Here is a 26,433-nt window from a genome sequence, read left to right as displayed (position 1 = left end):
GACAACGAATTGTTGCATTAATTTAACGGGGTTGCGCGAACAAAGGCTGCTCTGGTGCTTGTTTGTCTGAAACTAAAGACTTAATTCAGGCATGGCTGTTAGGAAAGACACCTTACAATCCTTTCAGTTTCAACTCCCTGTGGTTTATAAACCATGATTTATTAACCAACAGCAGTTTACTGAATGAACTGTGGTTGCACCAAAGACAAATTCCTTGTGTCAGAATTGGCCAATAAAGAATTCTATTCTATTTTATTCTAATCTAATCTAATTAAATATTGCATGATTGTAGTTAGAATGAATGGGAATGCCTGGTTTTTATATCTTTGGGATTTTAATATTAGTTTTATATTTGGGTTCCTCTTGCTATAGTATTTTGTATTTTATTCCCATTTTGTAAGCCGCTCTGAGTCTGCGGAGAAGGCCGGCATTGAAATCCAAACAAACACATAAACAAACAATGACTTAGCCTGATATGTAAATGTTTAAGTGATGCATTTGTTAATGCTAGTAGAGGCACCACTGTATATTGCTCAAAAAAATAAAGGGGGACACTCATGTTGTTAAGCCGCCCTGAGTCTAAGGAGAAGGGCGGCATAACAATTAAATAAATAAATAAATAAATAAATAAATAAATAAATAAATAAGACACATCCTAGATCTGAATGAATGAAATATTCTCATTGAATCCTTTGTTCTGTACAAAGTTGAATGTGCACAACAGCAGGTGAACTTGATTGTCAATCAGAGTTGCTTCCTAAGTAGACAGTTTGATTTCACAGAAGTTTGATTTACTTGGAGTTATATTGTGTTGTTTAAGTGTTCCCTTTATTTTTTTGACCAGGAAGCAAATCCCAGACTCACTCACACTGATATTACCTATTTGGGTAATGAGACATTTGCAAGTAAGCAACCAAACAAACTCAGAGAGCACTAAGGAGAACACAACACAACCCTGAGCTACAAATATGATTCACCAAAACAGATAGTTGTCTGTGTTAAATAAATGTTACCATTTTATCAGTTGTACTAAGGATGTTTTTTCATAGAAACATAGAAGATTGACAGGAGAAAAAGACCTCCTGGTCCATCTACTCTGCCCTTATACTATTTCCTGTATTTTAACTTAGAATGGATCTACAGTATGTTTATCCCAGGCATGTTTAAATTCAGTGACTGGGGATTTACCAACCACGTCTGCTGGAAGTTTGTTCCAAGCATCTACTCCTCTTTCAGTAAAATAATATTTTCTCACATTGCTTCTGATATCTTTCCCCCAACTAACCTCAGATTGTGTCCCCTTGTCCTTGTGTTCACTTTCCTATTAAAAACACTTCCCTCCTGAACCTTATTTAACCCTTTAACATATTTAAATGTTTCGATCACCTCCCCCCTTTTCCCTTCTGTCCTCCAGACTATACAGACTGAGTTCATTAAGTCTTTCCTTGTAAGTTTTATCCTTAAGACCTTCCACCATTTTTGTAGCCCGTCTTTGGACCCGTTCAATTTTATCAATATCTTTATTATCTTTATTATTTTTATGTATTACTCATTAATTTGTGCTGGATGAAAGGAAGGGAAGAGCCATAACACATAAAAAAGGGGGACATGATCGAAACATTTAAATATGTTAAAGGGTTAAATAAGGTCCAGGAGGGAAGTGTTTTTAATAGGAAAGTGAACACAAGAACAAGGGGACACAATCTGAGGTTAGTTGGGGGAAAGATCAAAAGCAACTTGAGAAAATATTATTTTACTGAAAGAGTAGTAGATCCTTGGAACAAACTTCCAAGGTTGATAAATCCACAGTAACTGAATTTAAACATGCCTGGGATAAACATATATCCATCCTAAGATAAAATACAGAAAATAGTATAAGGGCAGACTAGATGGACCATGAGGTCTTGTTCTGCCGTCAGTCTTCTTTGTAACACTTGAACAACTGTAATAAAAGGGAAAATCCCTTGAGGTCTGACAAACCACAATGTCTGTCTAAGAAAGCTACAAAACTATTATTACACATCATTAACTGGTTCAGTTGCCAGACCTCTTAATACTAGAATGTTGAGTTTTGATAGAGAGGTCAACAATGTGAGATCTGCAGAGGCAGCGTAGGTAGAAGAGACCTATCATTTTACCTGGAGTGGCTTAATGGGATTCTTTTAATCTATCTTTTGTGGACAAGGAACATGTTACCCAGGTAATAAAAGACGATCTTAAAGTAGTAATTGCAGAAGTAAATCTTGATTTTTACTCCCATAAGGGTCATGTATTTGCTATTTTTTCTCCGATGGGCTGGGAAAAAGTATAATACAGCAGGATATTATGTTATCAGATACAGCCTAATAGATTGAAATCTAGCAAATGGGCCGATGATCCCTGCGGAGACAGGCAGTTGATGATGATTCTGTTGCAGCTTGTAGACAAAAACACATGATTTATTAAGAGTTAGGAGTCACACTGTCTAGAAGCAGCCTTACCAGGTATCCCAAGTTGAAGAGATGAATCATTAAGATCCCGATTTTGTGAAATATCTGAGTGTTGTGGTTGGCTCTGGCCCAGCTCCTGCCCCAAGGAATGTGGAGGTGGAGGTGGGGAAAATATTCACATGCCACAGGTCTGTTTTGCTCCCGATAGAATCTCCCGACGAAGTCTCCTCTGACGAAGGAAGTGTGAGTAGCAGGGAAGGGGGGAGTTTGGCAGACAGCCCAGGAGATCAATCATCCTTATCATCCCTGGATTTTGAACAAGAACCTATGACAGATCCACGCATGCGTAGAGTGATGCATAGGAGAGAACAACTGAAGGATTATTACAAGAGAAAATGAGGCCACCTGTGGTTGGGTGGGGCTGCTGTAATTAGTGCTACAGATAAAAAGAGCAGCGTGCTGGTTTAGCCTCGTGGACGTTTATCTGATTCATAGTTTCGTCAAGATCGTGGTTTTGCTGTTTCCCTCTTCAAGACTTTGTGTGGACTTACTGGACTTTGGAATTTGGACTCAATTTCCCAGTTAGTGGATGAGAAATTGGATTGCATTTCACCTGTGCCTTGTGTGTACCAGAAAATCCCTTTGACATTTAAAAAGGGAGTTTTTTCTGCTTTTCTGTTGATAAAGACTTTTGGTTTTCCTTCTATCGTGGGGACACACCGGCAGAACAGATACAAGCAACAAATTACAGTCATAAGTGGGAGGAGATGGGTGATAGGAATGATGCGAAGACTAATAGTAATGCACCTTAGTGAATAGTTTGACAGTGGTGTGGCTTAATGGTCATGTGACTGGGTAGGAGTGGCTTGCCGGCCATGTGACTAGGTGGGAGTGGCTTGCAACCTGACAAGCAAAGTCAATGGGCTGCGCACAAGATATATGAAATAAATAGACTAGGCCATCAACCGATAGAAATAAACCTTACTTAAAATACAATTTGATACAGAAACGAACAAATACTGTATTAACCCGCTGACCACATGACAATATATATTGCCTCTGCTTTTATCTTTATTCATATATTACTCTAAATAACTGTATCTTACTGTACAAAAACGATGTCTATAGAAATTAAGAATTCACTAATAGCATAAATCTATTCGGAAACAGTTGGCTTAAATACGTGAGTCAACGGAAACAGTTGACCAAAAATATCTCTTTCTTTTTCTATCTTCCCCTTTCTTTCCTTTCCTTTCCCTTTCTTTATCATGTACAAATTCAACTTAGGCTTATTATAACAAATATATTTAACGGATTTAGAATCTATATAGAAAAAAGAATGATAAACAGCTGAAATAAAAGCCTAAAAACTTCAACCAATGTGAAGCATGTTTGTCAACTTTAATTGTTTAATAAAGTCTGTTTTATTTATTTATTTTTTAAGTCGCTTCCTGTGCATGGGCAGAAGCCGAGTCTAGCGTCAGCGCATGCACCCACCCTCGCCAGTCACTAAGAGCGCACTGGTAACGCACTGGATATAGGCTAGAATTGCACATGGATCCACCCACAGATCGCCACTACCGGTTCCGGCTGAACCAACCCGAACGGGCTGAATCCCATCACTGGTGGTGACCCAACACAATTTCTCAATCCATTAGCCACACCGGCTTCCCTTCTTTGACACATAATCTTGCAATTTTCAGATCTGATGCAACGTATTGCCACAGGCTTCCTTTGTCACCTACAGTATAGCCCTGTGGGCTGCAGAGGTTGTGTACAAAAATAGACTATAAACATGAGCCAAGTTTGAAAAATTAATGCAAGAAAACATTTAAATTCTTTTTGGAGGAGGAAAAGGGCGATCCGAGCAATATATTATTTGGAAGGAACAAATTATAGAGTGGATCCAATCAGGTTTCACGTAAGCCAAGGTTCCCTCAAAATATGCCTGCAGACCCTTGAAGGTCAAAAAGAAACCCAGCCCAGCGTGAGTCATTTCCTGTTTTAATAATTCTCTTGTATAATTATAAGCATTCAGATTTCACAGGTTACAATTATTTAGGACAGTTGCAATGATATCACAATACAATTGTCAAACTATACTTGGTTTCGAATAAATTATCCTGGCACTGCTTCAAATTCAGGATCAAGATGATTTTGGAGTGGGTTTTTCCAATTTTCAGTTGTATTTTGACAGTACTTGGTTGTCATCTGAATCCATCAATCTATATTTATTTATTTAAATTAATTAATTAATTAAAAATTCCTTTCTTTCTTTCTCTTTCTTTCTCTCTCTCTTTCTTTCTCTCTCTCTTTCCTTTCTCGCTCTCTCTCTTTTCTTTCTTTCTTTCTCTTTCTTTCTCTCTCTCTCTCTTTCTCTCTCTCTCTTGCAGAGTCTCCTTACTTTTTGGTATAAATTTTCTACATTTCCACAATTTTGGAAGTTCTAAAATAGAAATAGGCAAACCTGTGGCCCTTGCCCAAATTCTTTCAAAATCCCAGTGTAACTAGGATTATTCTATCTGCCTCTTTCCTGCATTGCCCTATTTAAAACAAAAGGCAGTATCAAAAACAGCCTTCCTCAATTACTTTTGGTATTCATTCATTCATTCATTCATTCATTCATTCATTTACTAGATTTGTATGCTGCCCCTCTCTGTAGACTCGGGGCGGCTCACAGCATACAATAAGACAATTCATAACAAATCCAAATAAATTTAAAAACCCCATTATTAAACCAGATATATACACAGACACACCATACATAAATTATATAAGCCCGGGGGGAGGGAGGGGGAATGCCTCAATTCCCCCATGCCTGATGGCAGAGGTGGGTTTTAAGGAGTTTCCGAAAGGCAAGGAGTGTGGGGGCAATCCTAATCTCTGGGGGGAACTGGTTCCAGAGGGTTGGAGCCACCACAGAGAAGGCTCTTCCCCTGGGACCCGCCAGATGACATTGTTTAGTCGACGGCACCCGGAGAAGGCCAACTCTGTGGGACCTAATCGGTCGCTGGGATTCGTGCGGCAGAAGGCGGTCCCGGAGATATTCTGGTCCGATGCCATGAAGGGCTTTATAGGTCATAACCAACACTTTGAATTGTGACCGGAAACTGATCGGCAACCAATGCAGACATCTTGCAGGCAACACTCAACAGTTTATCTCTGGAAATGTAGTTTTCAACATCCACAAAGATTTTCCACTTCTGACCCCCTAGGAAGGAGGATAATTCGACTGGAAATGTGGAAAGTCATGTAAAAACTGAGGCTTTGAATAAAATACTCGTGGATGAAGGAAGAGTAAAGAAACACTTAATAATCAGAGAAGGGCTGCCCGTCGGCGGTGCTACCGGTGCACTCCTGGTGACCGGTGTGGGCACAAGATTCAGCTTCTGTGGATGCGCCACAAGCAAAATCTCACGTGAGGATGCTCGCGTCCGTGAGGTTTTGTTGATTTGTGGCGATTTCTTTGCTTCCGTGCATGCGGAAGAGTTCGAAAGGGAACTCGGAGGTCATCTAGTCCAACCCCCTTGCTCAAGTAGGTGATCCTACAAGTGAACCTGGCTTCCCCATTGTCAGGTCGCAAAAGGGGATCACACCATCTGAGGTCACTGCAACCATCAATCTTGGTCACGTGACCATGATTATTATTATTAATATTTATTGGATTTGTATGCCGCCCCTCTCCGCAGACTCGGGGCGGCTAACAACAATGATAAAAAACAACATGTAACAATCCAATTTCATAAAACAACTAAAACCCCTTATTATAAAAACCAAACATACACACAAACATGCCGTGCATAACTTGTAATGGCCTACGGGAAGGAATATCCTAACTCCCCCATGCCTGGCGACAAAGGTGGGTCTTGAGTAATTTGCGAAAGACAAAGAAGTTGGGGGTCGTTCTAATCTCTGGGGGGAGTTGATTCCAGAGGGCCGGGGCCGCCACAGAGAAGGCTCTTCCCCTGGGGCCCGCCAAACGACATTGTTTGGTCGACGGGACCCGGAGAAGGCCAACTCTGTGGGACCTTATCGGCCGCTGGGATTCGTGTGGTAGAAGGCGGTTCCGGATGTATTCTGGCCCAATGCCAAGTAGGGCTTTAAAGGTCATTACCAACACTTTGAATTGATGATGATGCTGCAACCGTCATTAAGTGTGAAAAGCAGTCATAAGTCATCTTTTTCAGTTCGAACAGGCACTAAACCCAACTGTAGTTAAGTCGATGTTGTGGTTGGCTCTGGCCCAGCTCCTGCCCCAGGGAATGGGGAGGTGGATGCAGGCGGAAAATTCAATATGTCACAGGCCTGTGTTATTGCCGATAGAGTCAGTTCAGAGTTTAGTTTCCTCGGACGAAGAAGGTGGGAGTGACTCGGCAGAGGAGGGCTTGGCACACAGCCAAGGCAGTCAATCTTCCTTATCTTCTATAGCTTCAGATAATGACATTTTGGATCCCCGCAAGTGCAGAATTATGCGTAGAAGAGACCAAGTAAGAACATATTACAGGAAATAAGGGAGGCCACCTGTGTTTGGGTGGGGCTCCAGCAATTAGGGCTGCTGCTATAAATAGCAGCATGTGGGTTTGGCCGTTGTGGAAGAATATCTGTTGCAGTTTCGTCAGGAATCTTGTGTGCTGGACTTTGTTGCTTTTTCAAACGCCTTTGAAACCAAAGCAGAGCAGCGTGTCTTTGTTGGAAGAAGGGGTGTGAAGTTTCTCCGCAGCTGCTGGCTAAGTACTTAATGACTGCTTAAGGGAAATTGTACAGACTACCTGGTTGTTTTGGGAAGAGTGCTCTTTGCAATACAAAGAGAGTGCTTAGTTTATTTTGACTTTTGGGATAAAGAACATTGTTTTGAATTTTCAAATGTGTGTGTGTGTGTCTGAAATTTGTATCATTGAATTTTCAGGAGGCTCCTATCAGAGACCCCGACAGAACAAGTCGAGGACTACTTTTACAGAATATCAAGAGCTGGAAGGGACCCCAGAGGTCTTTTAGTCCAACCCCCTAGCTCAAGCTGGCCTGTGACAAGTTGGCTTTTCTGTGACATGTGGACTTCAACTCCCAGAATTCCTGAGCTAGCATGATTGCCTCAGGAATTCTGGGAGTTGAAGTCCACAAGGCATAAAAGAGCCAAGTTTGCCTACCCCTGGCCTATACCATTCCAGCCAAATGGCTTTCCAGTGGGCTTAAAAAAACCTCCAGTGACGGAACATCCATAGCTTCTGCTCTGGCAATCTCACACTACTCACCAGAGCCTACAAAACCTTTGCCAGACCCATCCTTGAATACAGTTCATCTGTCTGGAACCCATACCACATCTCGGACATCAACACCCTTGAAAATGTCCAAAGATACTTCACCAGAAGAGCCCTTCACTCCTCCTTTCAAAACAGAATACCCTACGAAAATAGACTAACAATCCTGGATCTAGAAAGCTTAGAACTACGTCGCCTAAAACACAATCTAAGTATTGCCCACAAGATCATATGCTGCAACGTTCTAGCTGTCAATGACTACTTCAGCTTCAACCGCAACAACACAAGAGCACGCAACAGATTCAAAGTTAATATTAACCGCTCCAAACTTGACTGTAAAAAATATGACTTCAGCAACCGAGGTGTCGAAGCATGGAACTCATTACCTGACTCAGTAGTGTCAACCCCTAACCCCCAACATTTTCCCCTTAGACTATCCACGATTGACCTCTCCAGGTTCCTTAGAGGTCAGCAAGGGGCGTGCATAAGTGCACCAGTGTGCCTTCCGTCCCCTGTCCAATTGTCTCTCCTTTATCTTTTCTTCCTTTCAAATTTGTTCACCTATACTTTTATATCTTTTCTTCTATTCTTTTCTTTACTTATATTACTACATATCTATTCTCGTCAATGTGTATTATGTATTGGATCTAATAAATTAATTAAACAAACAAACAAACAAACAAATAACACGTTGCAAGGCCAAGCCCTTCCCCTTCTGTCCCCCTTTTCACCTGCAGCAGCCCACCGGCACCCTTAAGGCCAGCTCTCCTCTAGTATTTCAGGCTAGGGCCCGGGGGTAGGCAAAGTTGGCTCTTCTACAACTTGTGGACTTCAACTCCCAGAAGTCCTGAGCCCATCATGCTAGCTCAGGAATTCTGGGAGTTGAAGTCCACATGTCACAGAAAAGCCTACTTTACTTAACCCCTGGGCCGCTAGGCCCGAACTAGGCCTTACCCTGGCGGGGGGGAAAAGCGCGGGAAGGAAGGAGGGAGGGGGCGCACGAGGGACCCGCCACACGCCCCGAGGAACCGGCCGGGCCGAGAATCGCGCAAGCGCGCGCGCGCTCCCCTCACGGAGAGAGAAAGCGCGCGCGGGGTGGCGGTGGGTGAGGGGGGGGGGACAGGAGGAAAGCGCGTGCGAGGGGGGGTTCCCTTCATGGTTGGTTGGGGGGGAGGGAGGAAAAAGGCGCGCGCCATGGCGCGAAATGGGCCTGCGCGAGGCGCGGGAGGAGGAGGAGGAGGAGAAAGGCGGCGGCGGCGAGGCGGGAAGGAGAGGCGCCGCCGCAGGAGGAGGAGACGGCGGTGGCGACGGACTGAGCGCTCCTCCTTCTTCACGCCGCGGCGTCGAGGCAGGCCAGGCTCCTCCTTCGGCTGTAATCCCCGCGCTGACGCCGTCGCTGCTACTGCTGGTGCTGGCGAGGCCTGAGGAGAAAAAAAAGAGGAGGAGGAGGAGGGAAAGACAGCCCGGGGGGGTGTCCGCCTGCCCGCTTCGCCGCCAACCTCCCCCCCTCCCCGCCGCCGCGTCAGGCCCGTGGCTTCTTCGAGCCCGCCCTGCGCTCGCCCCGGCCCGGCCGCTGCCTCCTGCATGTCTTTCTCGCCCTCAGCCCCGCCGCCTGAGCAGCCGCCTCAGCCCCGTCGACAGACGCCCCAGGGGCTGGATGCAGGTGAGCGCCCAGGCAGGGCCACACGGGGCCTGGTCGGCGGCGAAGGGAAGGAAGGGATCAAGGGATGCCGGCCCGGCTAGCCGGCCAACCTGCCTCTGAGGGGGAACCCCGGGCGTGAGGAGAAGGGAGGTCAAGCGCGCGTTAAGTCACGCCGGCGTGTATGTATGTGTGTGTGTGTGGGAACGCGCTGGCCGGACACGCGGGGAAGGTTGCGTGTCAGCCGAGGTTTTGCGCAGGCCCGTGTGTGTGTTTGTGTATTTGGTGTGTTCGCTGGCATTACAACTTTCCTGGCTTTTTTCGGGATTGCGTTTGTGGTGGGTTTTGTTTCGTTCCGCAACTTTCCCCTTTTCGGTGCTTCCACGCGCTTTGGACGTGTGGAAAGGCCTTTCTTTCTTTCTTTCTTTCTTTCTTTCTTTCTTTCTTTCTTTCCTCCTCTCTTTCTTTTTCTTTCTGCCTGTCTGTCTTTCTCTTATTTCTATAATAATGATAATAATAATAATAATAATAATAATAATAATAATAGTTGGATAGGGGTCTTCTAGTCCACCCCCCTGCTTAGGCAGGAAACCCTACACTGGTGTTTCCCAACTGTGGCAACTTGAAGATATTTGAACTTCAATTCCCAGAATTTCCCAGCCAGCAAATGCTGGCTGGGGACTTCTGGGAGTTGGAGTCCAGATATCTTCAAGCTGCCAAAGTTGGGAAACACTGCCCTACACTACCCTCCCTCCCTCCCTTCCTTCCTTCCTTCCTCTCTTTTCTTTCTCTGTCTTTCTCCCCTCTCTCCCTCTCTTTTCCTTCCTATTACTATTACTCACCCTTAAAAGTTACTCCAGCTGCACATGCGGCCCAGAAGTTGCTTTGGAAAACTCCCCATGTCACTAACTTTTACTTTTGCTCTGTAATGTGGTTTCCTCCCCTTCCCATTCCAGTTGCTGTTGCGAGCCTTCCCCCATAACAGCACGTAACTTATTGCCAATATATAATCTGGGTGAAAATTTAGGAAGGAGAATGGCTCTGGGGTGTGTATGTGTTGCGGGGTTGTTAAAAGGCTGTTTCCTTACAAGAGACCTCGGTCTACAAGTTTGCTTCGCATTGCATGACATTTGTCCCACGTGACATGTTTTCAGCCAAAACTGTGTACAGTAGATGGAAGGAAACAATGCTCACTTCTGAAGACTTTGTGCAAGTGTGACATGTATCCACGACAATGTGGTCTTCCAGGTTTTTTATTTGTGTAGGCTTTTATACCCTGCCTTTTGGCCCTTGCAAAAGGCTTTTTTCAAGATTTGTAGTTAATGTTTAGAATGTTTGTATTCAAGGGGGAGGGAAACTCCAACTCTGAATAAATGTGTTCACTCCAGAGGAAGAATTTTGTGTGTACCCGCAGCCACTCGGTCTTGTCTGGGTTAAGTCTGATCCGGTTGATACCCATTCAAATCCTCACAGCATCCAGGCACATCACATGCACTGCTTTACTTAAGTGACATGGGGTGGAGACATACAACTGGATATCATCAGCATATGGTTGCTACCTCACCCCAAAATGTCAGCTGACCTCACCCAGTGGTTTCATATAGCTATTAAATATGACCTAAAAAGCCCTTCATGGCATCGGACCAGAATATCTCCGAGACCGCCTTCTGCTGCAAGAATCCCAGCGACCGATTAGGTCCCATCGACTAAACAATGTCGGTTGGCGGGCCCCAGGGAAGAGCCTTCTCTGTGGCGGCCCCGACTCTCTGGAACCAGCTCCCCCCAGGGATTAGAACTGCCCCTACCCTCCTTGCCTTTCGTAAACTTCTCAAAACCCACCTTTGTCGTCAGGCATGGGGGAACTGAGATATTTCCCCCGGGTCTATATAATTTATGTATGGTATGTTTGTATGTACAGTATGTCTTTTTAATAATAGGGTTTTAAAATATTTTAAATTGTAAATTATTAGGTTTGTCATGAACTGTTTTATTGTATTGTGAGCCGCCCCGAGTCTACGGAGAGGGGCGGCATACAAATCAAATAGATAGATAGATAGATAGATAGATAGATGGATGGATGGATGGATGGATGGATGGATGGATGGATGGATGGATTGGATTGGATTGGATTGGATTGGATTGGATTGGATTGGATAGGATAGGATAGGATAAGATAGATAGATAGATAGATAGATAGATAGATAGATAGATAGATAGATAGATAGATAGGAGGGGAGAGAGGACCGAGACCTGAGGTACCCCACAAACAAGGGGTCGACCTCTGTCCTCCTGCCAGCATTGTCTGTGAACGACCAGAGAACTAGGAGGAAAACCACCGCAGCACAGTGCCTCCCAACCCTAGCGCCCTTAATTGTCCCAAAAGGATATCATGGTCAATGGTATCGAAAGCCACTGAGAGGTTAAGTAGCACCAAGATACAGGAATGGCTCGCGTCTCGGGCTCGCCCAGAACATCCATCAGCATGACCAAAGCAGTTTCCATGCTATAGCTAGGTCTGAAGCCAGATTGACAAAGAGTCCAAATAATCTGTTTCCTCCAATGACCATAGGAGTTGACGTGCCACCACTTTCTCTACAATCTTTCCCACATCTTTTTGTCCCACTGGATGGAAGTTTTTTAATTCCGCTGGATCCAGGGAGTGCTTCTTGAGAAAGCGTCTCACCACCGCCTCCTTTAAAGGTTGCGGGGGGGAACCCCTCACTCAAGGACATGTTAACTAAAACCTGAAGTCAGCCTCATGTCACCCCCTTGCTGGTTGAAACCAGCCTGAAGGGGTACGGGTCCAACAAACAAGTGGAGGAACTCATAGCTTCCACAGCCTTGTCTATTTCCTCAGGAGTCACAGGCAGTGTTCCCTCTAATTTTATTTGCGGGTGGGCTGAAAAGTATAGTGTCTGAGCGGCAGTCCCTTCGGGACTGGGCGGCACAGAAATAATAAACAAACAAACAAACAAATAAAAAACCCACCCTGTTTTGCCTCAGAGAATTTCAAAATAAAATACTGTACTGTGTGTCTATAACAGTGAGCTCATAATAGGGCAACTCTATCAATATCAAAATGCCACTTAAATAGTTGAGCTAGTTTCAAACTAGATTTTGATTTTCTTTCTCTCTTCCTTACTCCCATTCTTTTTCTTTCTCTTTTCCTTCCTCTTTTCTATCTGTTTCTCTCTCTTCCTCTCTCTCTTCTTCCCTCTCACTCTTTCCCTCTCGGCTTCTGGGCAGGTTTGGAAAACTCTGAGTTGATGATGATTTTTAAGTGAGCGATTGCTCACTGCTCAGCTTAGAGCAGGGGTCCCCAAAGTTGGCAACTTTAAGACTTGTGGACTTCAATTCCCAGAATTCTTCAGCCAACTATGCTGGCTGGAGAATTCTGGGAGTTGAAGTCCACAAATCTTAAAGTTGCCAAGTTTGAAGACCTCTGGCTTAGAGGGAACTATGGTCACAGGCTCAAATTTATCCCATATAATAGAACTAAGACCTGCCCCTGTCATTTCGTTTGGAATTGCCCAATCGGAGTCCAGGTGCATCCAAACAATTTTATCCGATAGAAACCGAGCAGACTTCTCAGTTCTACCCTGCAGGGGCTCTTCCGTTTCCCCTACATTAAGGAGAGAACGAGTCACCCTAAATAGGGCGGATGCAATCAGCAGATGCAATAAGTGCGGGAAAATGTTGGGAATGATATGGGCAGCAAACGTAAGTTGGGAAACAGGCCATTTCGGGCCTCCTGGGTGACATGGGGAAGGCTGTTTTTGCCCTCCTCAGGCTCCTAGAAAGGCTCTGAAGCCTGGGGGAGTTTAAAAAAAAAAGGAACTTCTGGTTCAACCAGAAGTTGGCAAATGGAACATTTCCAGCCTCCGGAGGGCCTCTGGGGGTGGGGTGGAGGAAGCCATTTTCACCCTCCCCAGGCTCTTAGAAAAGCTCTGGAGTTGGGGAGAGCATAAAATGGGCCTTCTCACCATCTCCGGGGGCTGAAAACAGGCTGTTTCCTGACTCCTAGTGGGCCCAGAAGGCCTGAAAATCAGCTGACCAGCGCATGTATGCACACTGGGCCTGAGCTTGCATGTCCACTGATATGTCTCCGTGTGGCACGTGTGCCAATGTCATTTGGCGGGACCCAGGAGAAGAGCCTTCTCTGTGGCGTCCCCGACCCTCTGGAACCAGCTCCCCCCAAGATATCAGAGTTGCCCCCACCCTCCTTGCCTTTCGCAAGCTCCTTAAAACCCACCTCTGTCGTCAGGCAGGGGGGAAATTTCCCCCCCCTTCCCCCTAGGCTTATAGAATTTATACATGGTATGCTTGTTTGTATGATTGGTCTCTTAAATTGGGTTTTTTTTAGATTACCCTCTGGAACCAGCTCCCCCCAGATATCAGAGTTGCCCCCACCCTCCTTGCCTTTCGTAAGCTCCTTAAGACCCACCTGTGTCGTCAGGCATGGGGGAACTGAGACATCTCCCCCGGGCATATACAATTTATGAATGGTATGTGTGTATGTATGTGTGTTTAGAAAATGGGTTTTTTAAATGTTTTTAGTAGAAATTTAGATTTGTTGTAAATGGTTTTTTCACTTTGTTGTGAGCCGCCCCGAGTCTGCGGAGAGGGGCGGCATACAAATCTAAATAAATAATAATAATTAAAAAAAATATTAGATTTGTTACATTGTCTTCTTTATTGTTGTTAGCCGCCCAGAGTCTTCGGAGAGGGGCGGCATACAAATCTAATAAATTAATAATAATAATAATAATAATAATAATAATAATAATAATAAACTATTAAATAAGGATGTGATTTGATGGTTGGTTTTTTTTCAAAACCAGGGGCCTTTGCCTTCTTAGTTGTTTATTGTTAACACATTTTTAATGGTAGCAAGTAAAATGAATTTTAACCTTTTGCATTTGCTTGTACTGAATGGTTTTCTTTCTATTGTTCCTTATTGTATTGTCAATTGTCCAATTAGAATGTCAAAACAATCTAAGGTATGTTCTGTGATATTTTCAGAATTGCCCTATTGGGAAATTTCAATAGGCTTTCTGGGTGAATGGCAATTCAAGTGCTTACGTTTCAAGTTTAATACCATATTTATTTATTTAATAACAAAGAGGCAAAGAACATACATAATATTTCTTTCTCCACAACCACCCTATGAGCTGAGATGGGCTGACAGAAAGTGACTGGCTCAAAGTCATCCATCCAGCTTTCATGCCTAAGGCAGGATTAGAACTCGTGGTTTCCCACTTTCCACCTGGTGTCTTAACCACTAAACCAAACTGTCTCTCCAGCCCTAAATTAGAGATGTGGTGGAAAATAATATGAAAACCTACACCGATCCTGTTTTTCCTCAGTCTACGATCTGGAACATTTTTGCTCAGCAGCACATTTTGTAGTTAAACTTTCCAAATTCGCTAAAATTATTTTAACAGGCTTATTCCATGCTGCTGTATTATTTTTCGGGTATCTTGTATCCTGCTTTTATTGTCCTTTAAACAAAAAGGACATTCCACATTTTCTTTATGTTTCTTTCAGATAAAAATTGCACAGCAGACTTTGATGCCATGAAAGCAACATGTTTGTTCTTCCGAAATATCATTTTTAATTCTTAGGGGAAAATTAAGGAAGACATATATATATATGTCTTATATATATACACACACATATATATACACACACATACAACTATATTCAAAGCAGCACGAAGCTAACAACTTCAGCCTGATGATGGTGAATGTGATTTCACCGAAACGTCGCATAGACACTCAAAATATTACACGGGGTAAAACCCGAACTCAGAACAATCTACATACATACATACATACATTTCATAATTTTGCATTAATTGTAAAATTACCTAATAATGACACTTTTTTCAAAAAAGAATTCTTTTGAAATACTTTTAATTTCACTAAGCATTGCATTTGCCTAACATATTTTTACAATTTACAACAGTTGAGCCCAACATTTATGTTGTTAAGTGAAACAGTTAAATAAATGTTGCCCCATTTTATGACCTTGCCATAGTCGTTAAGTGAATTAGTGCCATTGTTAAGAGAGTAACATGGCTATTATTAAGTCAATCTGGCTTCCCCATTGACTTTGCTTGTCAGGTTGCAAAAGGTGATCACATGACCCCAGACAGTGCAACCATCATAATTACGAGCCAGTTGTCAAGCGGCCAAATGATTGGTTGTAATTGTAAAAAATGATGATAAATCACTTTTCTCAGTGCTGTTGTAACTGTGAAGAGTCCCTAATGGACAGTTATATCTATCGCTGATTTGAGATGTTTGTGTAGAAGCTCTGAATTCTCCATTTTATCTGATTTTTCCATACACTTAATTATATGAAATAGCACTCAGTTATCTTTATCTTTTAAGAGAGAGAAAAATCAGTATACATTCTGAGTTCCAAGTTGGTTTTGACTTATTAGTCTTGACTGTTATTCAACAGCAGTTCTGTTTTTAAATTTTCCATAACCCCAGTGAAATTTCCTGTGTAAACAAGTAAGACCTTCATAATATAGCAGACACAATTAAGTGCACATGTCGCTCATAAAAAATAGCCCTGTTTTCTTTAAATAGTTTTCAAGAACTAATCATTTTAACCTGCATTGTGTCTAGCTCTTGACAAATTCAGGTGTTATATTTACTTTATAAAAGATTGCTATTTGGAGTTAATTTAGGGAAGGTTTTATTAAAAAATAACATTATTGGGAGAAATGTAACTGGTCCTCCAGTAGAAACCTAACTGTCAAATAAACCAAGAGCAATTTTGTTTTTCTGAAGTCATTAACTACTGATTTCTAAAAGCTCTCTTTGGGAGAACCTTCCGTGAAATTAACAATAAAGTATTAACCTGATCTTTAAAAAAAGTATAGTAATAATGGCTGAAAGACTTTTAACGAATCCCAGCGACCGGTTAGATCCCACAGAGTTGGCCTTCTCCGGGTCCCGTCGACTAAGCAATGTCGTTTGGCGGGACCCAGGAGAAGAGCCTTCTCTGGTGCCCCCAACCCTCTGGAACCAGCTCCCCCCAGATATCAGAGTTGCCCCCACCCTCCTTGCCTTTCGCAAGCTCCTTAAAACCCACCTCTGTCGTCAGGCATGGGGGAATTGAAATTTCCTTCCCCCTAGGCTTATAGAATTTATACATGGTATGCTTGTATGTATGAGTGGTTCTTTAAATTGGGGTTTTTTAGATTGTTTTTAATATTAGATTTGTTTACATTGTCTTTTTATATTGTTGTTAGCCGCCCCGAGTCTTCGGAGAGGGGTGGCATACAAATCTAATAAATAATAATAACAATAATAATAACAACAACTATATGTCCAAAATACAGGTGGTCAGTCCTTGACTTACAACAGTTCATTTGAAGTTATAAACACAACAAAATAGTGATTTATGACTATTTTCCCACACTTAATGACCGCTCTAGCATCTCCATAGTCACATGATCAAAATTCAGACACTTAGCATCTGATTCATATTTATGACGGCTGCAGTGTCCCATGGTATGTGACCATCTTTTGCCACCTTCTGACCAAGTCAGTGGGGAAGCCATTGTTACTAACATAGAAACTGCTGTGATTCTCTTAACAACTGTGGCAAGAAAGGTCATAAAATGGAGCAAAACTCACTTAACACACTCAGCAACAGAAATTTTAGGATCAATTATGGTTGTAAGTTGAATACTTAAGCATAACAATATACTTTAATATTTCTGCGTGGTTTGTTTAATCGTGAGAGTCTGTTTTGCTTGATTAATTTTCTGACAGTAAAACACTAAAAATACTCTAAATAAACAATAATGGTGGGATCTTGGCATAAACTATACAAGATTTTCTGCTCTCAATTGAATCCTTTGACATACTAAGAATATACAACAGATGTTTTTGAGCAATTGGTGTTTTTCATCGAATAAGGGTTACAGACATTCAGGCTGAACATCAACTGCATTTCTTATTTTTTTTCAATTCTTTTATTTGATTTGGAAATAAATAAGCATTTACTAAATAACCAGGACTTACTTGCGCAAGTTATGTTTCAAAATTAAATCTAATGTTCAGTTTACTCAATTCTCTAGGCTTTTTTTAGCATCATCATTCAAGGTTGCTCTAATCAATACAGTACATGCATCAACAGAGTAATCATAGATTTTAACCTCTTTTGTTTTGTATTCTTCTTGAACTTTGCTTCTCTTTGGGAAAAATACGTTTAACCTGTATGTTTTAAAGATAATGGCCCAATGTCTTACAGTACGTCATAACTAACCCTGTGATGTAGATAGACTGTTTTGTATTCGTCAACTCTAGGGAGAAGTTAGAGATAGGGAATCCTATGTCTTTGCAGTATACATATGATAAATCTGTTTGGGTAACAACCAAAGCTTTTTTTTAAACATACATTTCCATGACAAGAAAAGCTTCATTGACCCATACTTCATTTTAGGTCTTATTTACAATTGTTAATGGTTTTTGAAGATGAATTATATGTCTAATTAGAAAACCTCTTCTTTATATTTGATGTGACTGCCAAGCTGACTTATTGTGCTTAACCTTGCAGCATTAGTACATTATTATCTCTCTATAACAATTAAACACGGTAATAACTTTGAATGGTATCCTTGGTTACTGGAGCAAGAAAAGTGGACACTGGTCAGCTTCTCTGCAGAAATGTCACAGAACAGAGTGTGGTATCAACTCTATGAAATTACTTAGCCTGTTATTACTTGATTCTTTTTCTAACACATCCTTCCAGAGTAAATCTGTTATGAAAAATATGCTTCTGAATCACTAATTTGTTGCATCAGCATTGCATAATGATCAGTTTCTAGTTTAGTTAGGCATTGCACCTGTACAAGAAAATCAGATGCCATCTTTTAAGTGCAACCTTCTTAGTCTTAGACGTATTAGTGTTTTAAAGCAATTCTGCAAATTCATTACAAGTAGACCTCTTGTAATTAATATTTAGTACTTTAGTAGACTACTAAACAAACTTACAATAGTTTGTTTAGTGACCTTTTGCAATTATAATGGCAATGAAAAAGTGACTTATGATTTTTTTTTTAACATTTATGACTGTTTCAGCATCCCTAGATCAGGTGATCAAAATTTGCTTGCTTGGTAACTGATTATTTATTCATTTATTTATTTATTTATTTATTTATTTATTTATTTATTTATTAGATTTGTATGCCGCCCCTCTCCGAAGACTCGGGGCGGCTCACAACAGCAATAAAAACAATATAACAATGGAACAAATCTGATATTAAAAACATATAAAACCCTATCATTACTTAAAAACCAAACAGCAACATTCATACCAAACATAAAGTAAAGTATAAAAAAGCCTGGGGGAAAGGTGTCTCAACTCCCCCATGCCTGGCGGTGTAAGTGAGTCTTAAGTAGTTTAAGAAAGACAGGAATGGTGGGGGCAGTTCTAATCTCCGGGGGGAGTTGGTTCCAGAGGGCCGGGGCCGCCACAGAGAAGGCTCTTCCCCTGGGGCCCGCCAAACTACATTGTTTAGTCGACGGGACCCGGAGAAGGCCAACTCTGTGGGACCTTATCGGTCGCTGGGATTCATGCAGTAGCAGGCGGTTCCGGAGGTACTCTGGTCCAATGCTATGTAGGGCTTTAAAGGTCATGACCAACACTTTGAATTGTGACCGGAAACTGATCGGCAGCCAATGCAAGCCACGGAGTGTTGAAGAAACGTGGGTGAATCTTGGAAGCCCCACGATGGCTCTCGCGGCTGCGTTCTGCACAATCTGAAGTTTCCGAACACTTTTCAAAGGTAGCCCCATGTAGAGAGCGTTGCAGTAATCGAACCTCGAGGTGATGAGGGCATGATTAATATTTATGTTGGTTACAGTGTCCTGTGGTCATAGGATCAACTTTTGTGGCCTTCTGACAAGCAAAGGCAGTGGGGAAGCCAGATTCACTTAGCAATATTGGTACTAACTTAACTAAAGTGACTGTCTTAACTCTGGCAAGAAAAGTTGTAAAATTAAACAAAATTCACTTAACTTTTGTTTAGCAACATAAATTTTGGGCTCAATTGTGGTTATAAGTCAAGACTGCCTTTATAATGTTTAGAGCGATTCTTTTTTGTTTTGTAATTAGAAGGCAAAAACATCCCACTTTTTGTGAAAAACTGGCTTTTTTTGCCTGATTTTTTTGTGAAAAAAATGGGCTGGGCAAAGGGTATGGAAAGCCTACAGAGAGTTCCTGGGTTCTGGAGGATGGCAAAAATGCCCCCATTTTTTGCCCATTTTCCCACAAAAATTGGGGAAATTTTGCCTTCCCAAACTCCCCAGGAGCTCTCTGTGGGCTTCACAGACCCTCTGTCCACCCCGTTTTTGGGCTTCCCAAAAATGGGATATGGGGATGGCCAAAAACGGCTGTTTTCAGTGTATAAGATGCACAGACAGTTTCACCTTCTTCTCTTTTTTTGGGGGGGGGGGTGTGCATCTTATACACCGAAAAATATGGTATTTGAAGCATTAGGGTGGTAAATATTCCATAATACCCAATTTGATGAAAAGGAGCCTGATCTTGCATAGGGTTTCTTAGATATCTTGGTTTAAACTAATAGACTGCCATGTTTATTCCCCTTAAAACACTTCTCTAAATTATTTTAAAAGAGATCCAAGGAGTTTGGTTAGTTTGTTTAATATTTGTTTTGGGCAAATTGGTAGCAGTCATAATAAAAATAAGCACATAGACTTTCTGGCTAGCCTTGTTTCACCAATCTTCTAAACTTTTTAAGGGCATCAGCAGGCAGATAGATGAAGTTGATTGATCCGTTTTGTATGTTTGGTTTTTCAAAAAAGCCTTTGACAAAATTCCATCATCAAAGACTCCGAGACTAAGTAAATCACCATCTCCATTCTTCATACTTGCAGGGTTTTTTTGTCACACTTAAAAGATATACATTTGATCTGGAAAAATTTAATTACTTGATTCAGCTGGTTTCTTTTTCTGAAAATTCTTCCGGGGCTGTTTATTTATTACATTTGCTTGGCAAACATGAGACAATAATCAATGTTCTGGCCGAACATGGCTTCCATCTTTCTGTTCTCTCATTAATACAATTTTTGTCCAATGCCAGGGGGCCATTAATGGTTGAAGTAAGAGCCCTGTAGACCTCTGAGTGTTGTTCTGACATTCTTTGTTGATTTTGTCAATAATTTTACGCTGCACTCATGTTTCAAAGTTGTCCCAAACCTTCTCCATTTAAAGGTTGTGTCTCTGAATGTAAATCAGTGAAGACTCAGAGTTTTACAAATGATTTTATAATTTTTTGTAGAGTCAAGAGCATGAACTACTTTCTAACAGAGGCATTCAATCCTTAGAACTTTATTTCCCAATTGTGGCAAATTTTCTTGGTGTATGAATTTCAGTGATCGGTACTCTCATCAATGCCAGTGCAATAGAAACCTGGGGTTTGAAGTTCCTTCAAGAAGAAATTGCTGAAGTGGGGAAATAGTGCTCTATATTAAGAAATTTACAAGAGGAGAGTAAAAGTTTGTGAAATTTATGAAGTTCAGTTGTTAGGCTAGATATATGAAGGCTTCATTAAAATACATTCCTCTTTTAGTAACATAGAAACATAGAAGACTTACAATGGATATATGTTTATCCCAGGCATGTTTAAATTCAGTTACTGTGGATTTACCAACCACGTCTGCTGGAAGTTTGTTCCAAGGATCTACTACTCTTTCAGTGAAATAATATTTTCTCACGTTGCTTTTGATCTTTTCCCCAACTAACTTCAGATTGTGTCCCCTTGTTCTTGTGTTCACTTTCCTATTAAAAACATTTCCCTCCTGGACCTTATTTAACCCTTTAACATATTTAAATGTTTTGATCATGTCCCCCCTTTTCCTTCTGTCCTCCAGACTATACAGATTGAGTTCATTAAGTCTTTCCTGATACGTTTTATGCTTAAGACCTTCCACCATTCTTGTAGCCCGTCTTTGGACCCGTTCAATTTTGTCAATATCTTTTTGTAGGTGAGGTCTCCAGAACTGAACACAGTATTCCAAATGTGGTCTCACCAGCGCTCTATATAAGGGGATCACAATCTCCCTCTTCCTCCTTGTTATACCTCTAGCTATGCAGCCAAGCATTGATTGAACTAGGCTAGGGGGTCAATAAATTTTTCACATTGACATATCTCACAGTTTGTTTTTATTTGTGTTTATATAATATATGCAACAAGTACCAACACATAGATAATTATCTAGCTCAGCAGTTCTCAACCTGGGGTTCACGACCCCTTTGGGTGTCGAATGACCATTTTGCAGGGGTTGCCTAAGACCATGGGAAAAGACAAATTTCCCATGGTGTTACGAACTAAAGCTTCTATTCTGGCGACTTGGAACCTATTTTTACAATCTGACCAATCAGGCATTTACAGTGGGGGTGTCCCTCTGACCTTCCTTTCAATCAGCTTAAAGCTCTGATGGAGAATTGGCACTAGACTTATGGTTGGGGGTCACCACAACATGAGGAACTGTATTAAGGGTCGTGGCATTAGAAAGGTTGAGGACCACTGATTCTAACTCAATCCTCTGCTCAACTCAAGGGTCAATAGTACAGCATTGTCAACGGATTTAGCCTGTGTTGAATTGATGGAAACACTCCATTGATGGGAACGCTAGCACCCGAGGCAAAAATATAAAAAATAGCGTTTATTGTTAGGAAATTCTTCTTCATGTCCACCGGAGATAATTTGAAATTTGCATTTCTTATCCTGTCTTACGGAACATTCCTGAGTAGTTTTGTTCCACCTCATAGCTTTTCAGACGCTTGAAGACAACTACCCTGTTTCCCCGAAAATAAGACGTACAGTGATCCCCCGATCATTGCGAGGGTTCCGTTCCAGGACCCCTCGCAATGATCGGGTTTTCGCGAAGTAGCGCTGCGGAAGTAAAAACACCATCTGCGCATGCGCAGATGGTGTTTTTACTTCCGCCGCAGCAGCGAGGAGCCGAAGATTGGGGTTTTAAAACACTCGCGCGGCTTACAAACTGAGCCCTAAAGCCAAGCGCCAAAGGCGAACTTCTGCGCTTGGCTTCAGGACTCGGTTTGGAAGCCGCGCGAGTGTTTTAACAGGTCTCCGCCATCATGGGGAGCTTCCTAGCACCCCCCCCGAGCCCCCAACCCGGGTTTGGGGGGTGCTAGGAAGCTCCCATTGTTGGCGGAGACCTTTTAAAACACTCGCGCGGCTTCCAAACTGAGTCCTGAAGCCAAGCGCCAAAGGCGAACTTCTGCGCTTGGCTTCAGGACTCAGTTTGGAAGCCGCGCGAGTGTTTTAAAAGGTCTCCGCCAACAATGGGAGCTTCCTAGCACCCCCCAAACCCGGGTTGGGGGCTCGGGGGGGGGTGCTAGGAAGCTCCCCATGATGGCGGAGACCTGTTAAAACACTCGCGCGGCATGCGTGCAGATGGTGTTACTTCCGGGTTGAAAACTCGCGATATAGCCGTTTCGCAATGATCGGGGTCGCGATACCCGGGGGATCACTGTACCCCGAAAGTAAGGCATGTCAGAGGTTTTGCAGAATTTGCTAATATAAGGCACCCACAGAAAATAAGGCGTAGTCAAGGTTACATACGGTACGGTGGAAAAACATACGGTACCATTCAAAGCTGTTCATAGCGGTACCGTAATAATGTGGCGTCCCCTGCTGGCCCCTTCCATCGCTTTGTACCGTCCAGTACAGCAGACACAGTCTGCTGCTGTCTCACCGCCATTACAGTCTCTACTACAGTGCGTAGACTGTAGTTCCTCTGGTGGCCGGAAGCTGCAATAGCGGGAGTATACGGTTGTACCGTATAAGTGCCGTCGTTTGTGTGTGTGGGTGCCATACTGACAGGTACCGTACTGTAATCAGTGTATCGTACGGTACACTTCCTTTGGGGGTGTCAGCTTTTCTGCCTGTGAATTTGCCTTATTTGAGAAATGTAAGGCACCCCCCAAAAATAAGACGTAGCACAACTTTTGGAGCAAAAATTTATATAAGACAGTGTCTAATTTTCGGGAAAACACAGTATCATGTCTACCTGCAAGTTAAATATACCTAACACATCCATTGGCATTGACATTTTTTTTCTTTTGACCCCTTATTATTGTTTTCCTATGAACACAGTCCACTTTGTTAATGTCACTGTAAAATAATTATCTGAAGCTTTATTTACTCAGACTTCCTTTATGTATTTAAGTAGGGCCTACCAGTAACATTGATAACATTTTTTAAAAAAAATTCCAAAAGGACACAAATACTTCACAAAGGATTACTATCTGTTTAATAATGAGAAAGCAAGGCATAGGAGTAAACGGGTAGTTTTTTCAAAGAAGAAAGGGCTGGAATTCTTTCCAGAAGAAGTTTCAGTATTGAAAACAACGATTTCCAACTTGTTCATAAATCTTCTTGACTTGAGATAAACAATGAGTTTTGGGATGAAAACCAAAACTGATGGTAAAAAACTCTAGGTTCAGCTGGATAAAAATTAACCAAATAGCCATGCTCTTCAATTCTGAAAGTTGAGGTCCACAAGTCTTTAATGTTGCCACGATTGGACACCCGTGCACACAATGAGTACACATAGCCCTCAATGTACATGGGGAAGGGCCTTCTCTGTGGTGGCTCTGGCTCTCTGGAACATGCTGCCCCTGGAGATCCGTACCCTCCCCACCCTACTGTCCTTACGCAAAGCTGTAAAGACCTGGCTTTTCCAGCAGGCCTGGAGCCGTTGACCGAGTGAGATACCATCTAGATCTGGCCATGAGAGATACAGTATTGAGATATATGTATGGCTTTTACTAGGGCAGTTATGGCAAACCTATGGCACGAGGGCCACAGGTGGCACGCGGAGCCATATCTGCTGGCAGGTGAGCTGTTGCCCTAGCTCAGCTCCAACATGCATGTGTGTACTGGCCAGCTGATTTTTGGTTCACACAGAGGCTCGGGGAGGGCATTTTCGGCTTCCAGAGAGCCTCCGGGCTTGGGGGGTGGAAATGATGGAGGGTGTTTTTATCCTCCCTCGGCTTCAGGGAAACCTTTGGAGCCTGGGGAAGGTGAAACGTGAGCCTACGTGGCCCACCAAAAGTTGAGAAACAGGCCATTTCCAGCCTCTGGGGGGGGTGGGGAAGCTGTTTTAGCCCTCCCCAGGCATCGAATTATGGGTGTGGGCACCCGCACATGAGCGATAGTGTGCACGCGTGCTCTTTCAGCACTTGAGGGGAAAAAGATTTGCCATCACTGTACTAGGATTTTGTAATTGTTTTTTAAATTGTTCTTTTAAATACGTATTCTTTTTACTTGTTGCAAGCCGCCCAGAGTCATTGAGTTGGCCGGCATTTAAATTAGAGAGAGAGAGAGAGAGAATAGAGTCCAAAATCTATGTTACTAAGTGGGACATTTTGGTAAGTGAGTTTTGTCCCATTTTATGACATTTATTTATTTATTTATTTATTTATTTATTTATTTATTGGATTTGTATGCCGCCCCTCTCCGTAGACTCGGGGTGGCTAACAACAGTAGGATAAACAGCATATAACAATCCAATATTAAAACAGTTAAAAGCCCTTATCATAAAACCAAATATACATACAGACATACCATGCATAAAATTGTAAAGGCCTAGGGAGAAAGAATATCTCAGTTCCCCCATGCCTGGCGGCAGAGGTGGGTTTTAAGAAGCTTACGAAAGGCAAGGTGGGTGGGGGCAATTCTAATCTCTGGGGGGAGTTTGTTCCAGAGGGCCGGGGCCGCCACAGAGAAGGCTCTTCCCCTGGGTCCCGCCAAGCGACATTGTTTAATTGACGGGACCCGGTCGCTGGGATTCGTGCAGCAGAAGGTGGTCCCTTTTCCTGCCACATTTGTTAAGCAAATCACCGTAGTTGTTAAATTAGTGTTCTTAAATGAATTTGTTTTCCCCATTGACTTTGCTTGTGAGAAGCCCGCAAAAGAGGACCACATGATTCTGGGACACTGCAGCTGTCATACATGTGAGTTTGTTGTCAAGCATCCAAATGTAAATCACATGACCACGGGGATGCTACAACTGTCTACACAACTGTGAAAAATGGTCATAAGTTACTATTTTCAGTTCCATTGTAACTTTGAACAGTCCCTAAGGGAACTTTTGTAAATTTAGGACTACCTGTATCTGACTTTCCACCATAAGACACACATGCAACACTGGGATGAGTCTTTGCCGGATCTAGAAGAGCTATTCTTATGTTCTTAGCAGGAAATATCTTTAATGGAACAGTCTTGCTATAAATAAAGACATCACACCACTTCAGATATAGCACAGTTTGCATTGCAACATCAGGATTATTATAAAGGAAGCACCTGCTTCTACTACAATACTAAAAGAATAAGAGTGGGAGCTAATTAGAAATACTGCTTATAAGATGTAGGAAATGTTAAAATGTGTAAGGTTTTTATTTCTGTATACTGTAATCAATTGCATGGCTTTTTTTTTAAAGGCCACAGATCGGCACATGTGCTATTTGGAACTAACCAATGACGATTTTGTGATAAATGAATTTATGTAATTTTCACACACACACACCCTTAAATAATAATTTATTTCTGTTAGGTCAGGGAGTGGGAGTAGCTATTTTAGTCTATATAGGCAAAGAATATAAAGACTGAAGCTTGCAACTTTGTAGAATAAAAGTTTATCTGGAAAAACAGTAAAATCTTACTTAAAATTGTATTTCTGACGGGCAGAATAAATGTTTTCTGTTGAAGACATTTCGCTTCTCATCCAAGAAGCTTCTTCAGTACTGATTTTTCTTGGATGAGACGCGATTGTTTTTCCTTAAGTAAACAGGTAGTCCCTCACTTATGACTGGTTGCATAGCTACCATTTAGACATGGCCCTCCAACTTATGACCCAGTCCTGATAGTCACACACATGTTTGCTTTGCATTTACAACCATCTGTAACATCTGGGGATCTAGAGCTGTAGAAAATCATATTGGGGTGCTATAAATTATTACATTGACCGATCGTGGCAATAATGAATTAGTACAGGCAGTCCTTGACTTAACAACAGTTCATTTAATGATTGTT

At 42.2% G+C, this 26,433-nt stretch overlaps 1 protein-coding gene across 1 annotated transcript in view; it reads left to right on the top strand.

The window, feature by feature from the left end:
- The first annotated feature begins 8,916 nt into the window (after window positions 1–8,916).
- The window catches only part of CNOT6L (CCR4-NOT transcription complex subunit 6 like), a 61,623-nt gene continuing 44,106 nt past the window's right edge, over window positions 8,917–26,433 (top strand). Inside the window, exon 1 of the mRNA XM_070756922.1 lies at window positions 8,917–9,347. The gene's annotated coding sequence lies outside the window, so the exon portion shown is untranslated. The remainder of the gene's footprint in view (window positions 9,348–26,433) is intronic.

This window comes from Erythrolamprus reginae, chromosome 7 (genome assembly GCF_031021105.1).
Source record: "Erythrolamprus reginae isolate rEryReg1 chromosome 7, rEryReg1.hap1, whole genome shotgun sequence".
In the NCBI taxonomy this organism is placed as follows: Eukaryota; Metazoa; Chordata; class Lepidosauria; order Squamata; family Dipsadidae; genus Erythrolamprus; species Erythrolamprus reginae.
Note: the sequence above shows the minus strand (reverse complement) of the source record. Positions and strands in the feature narration are given on the sequence as shown.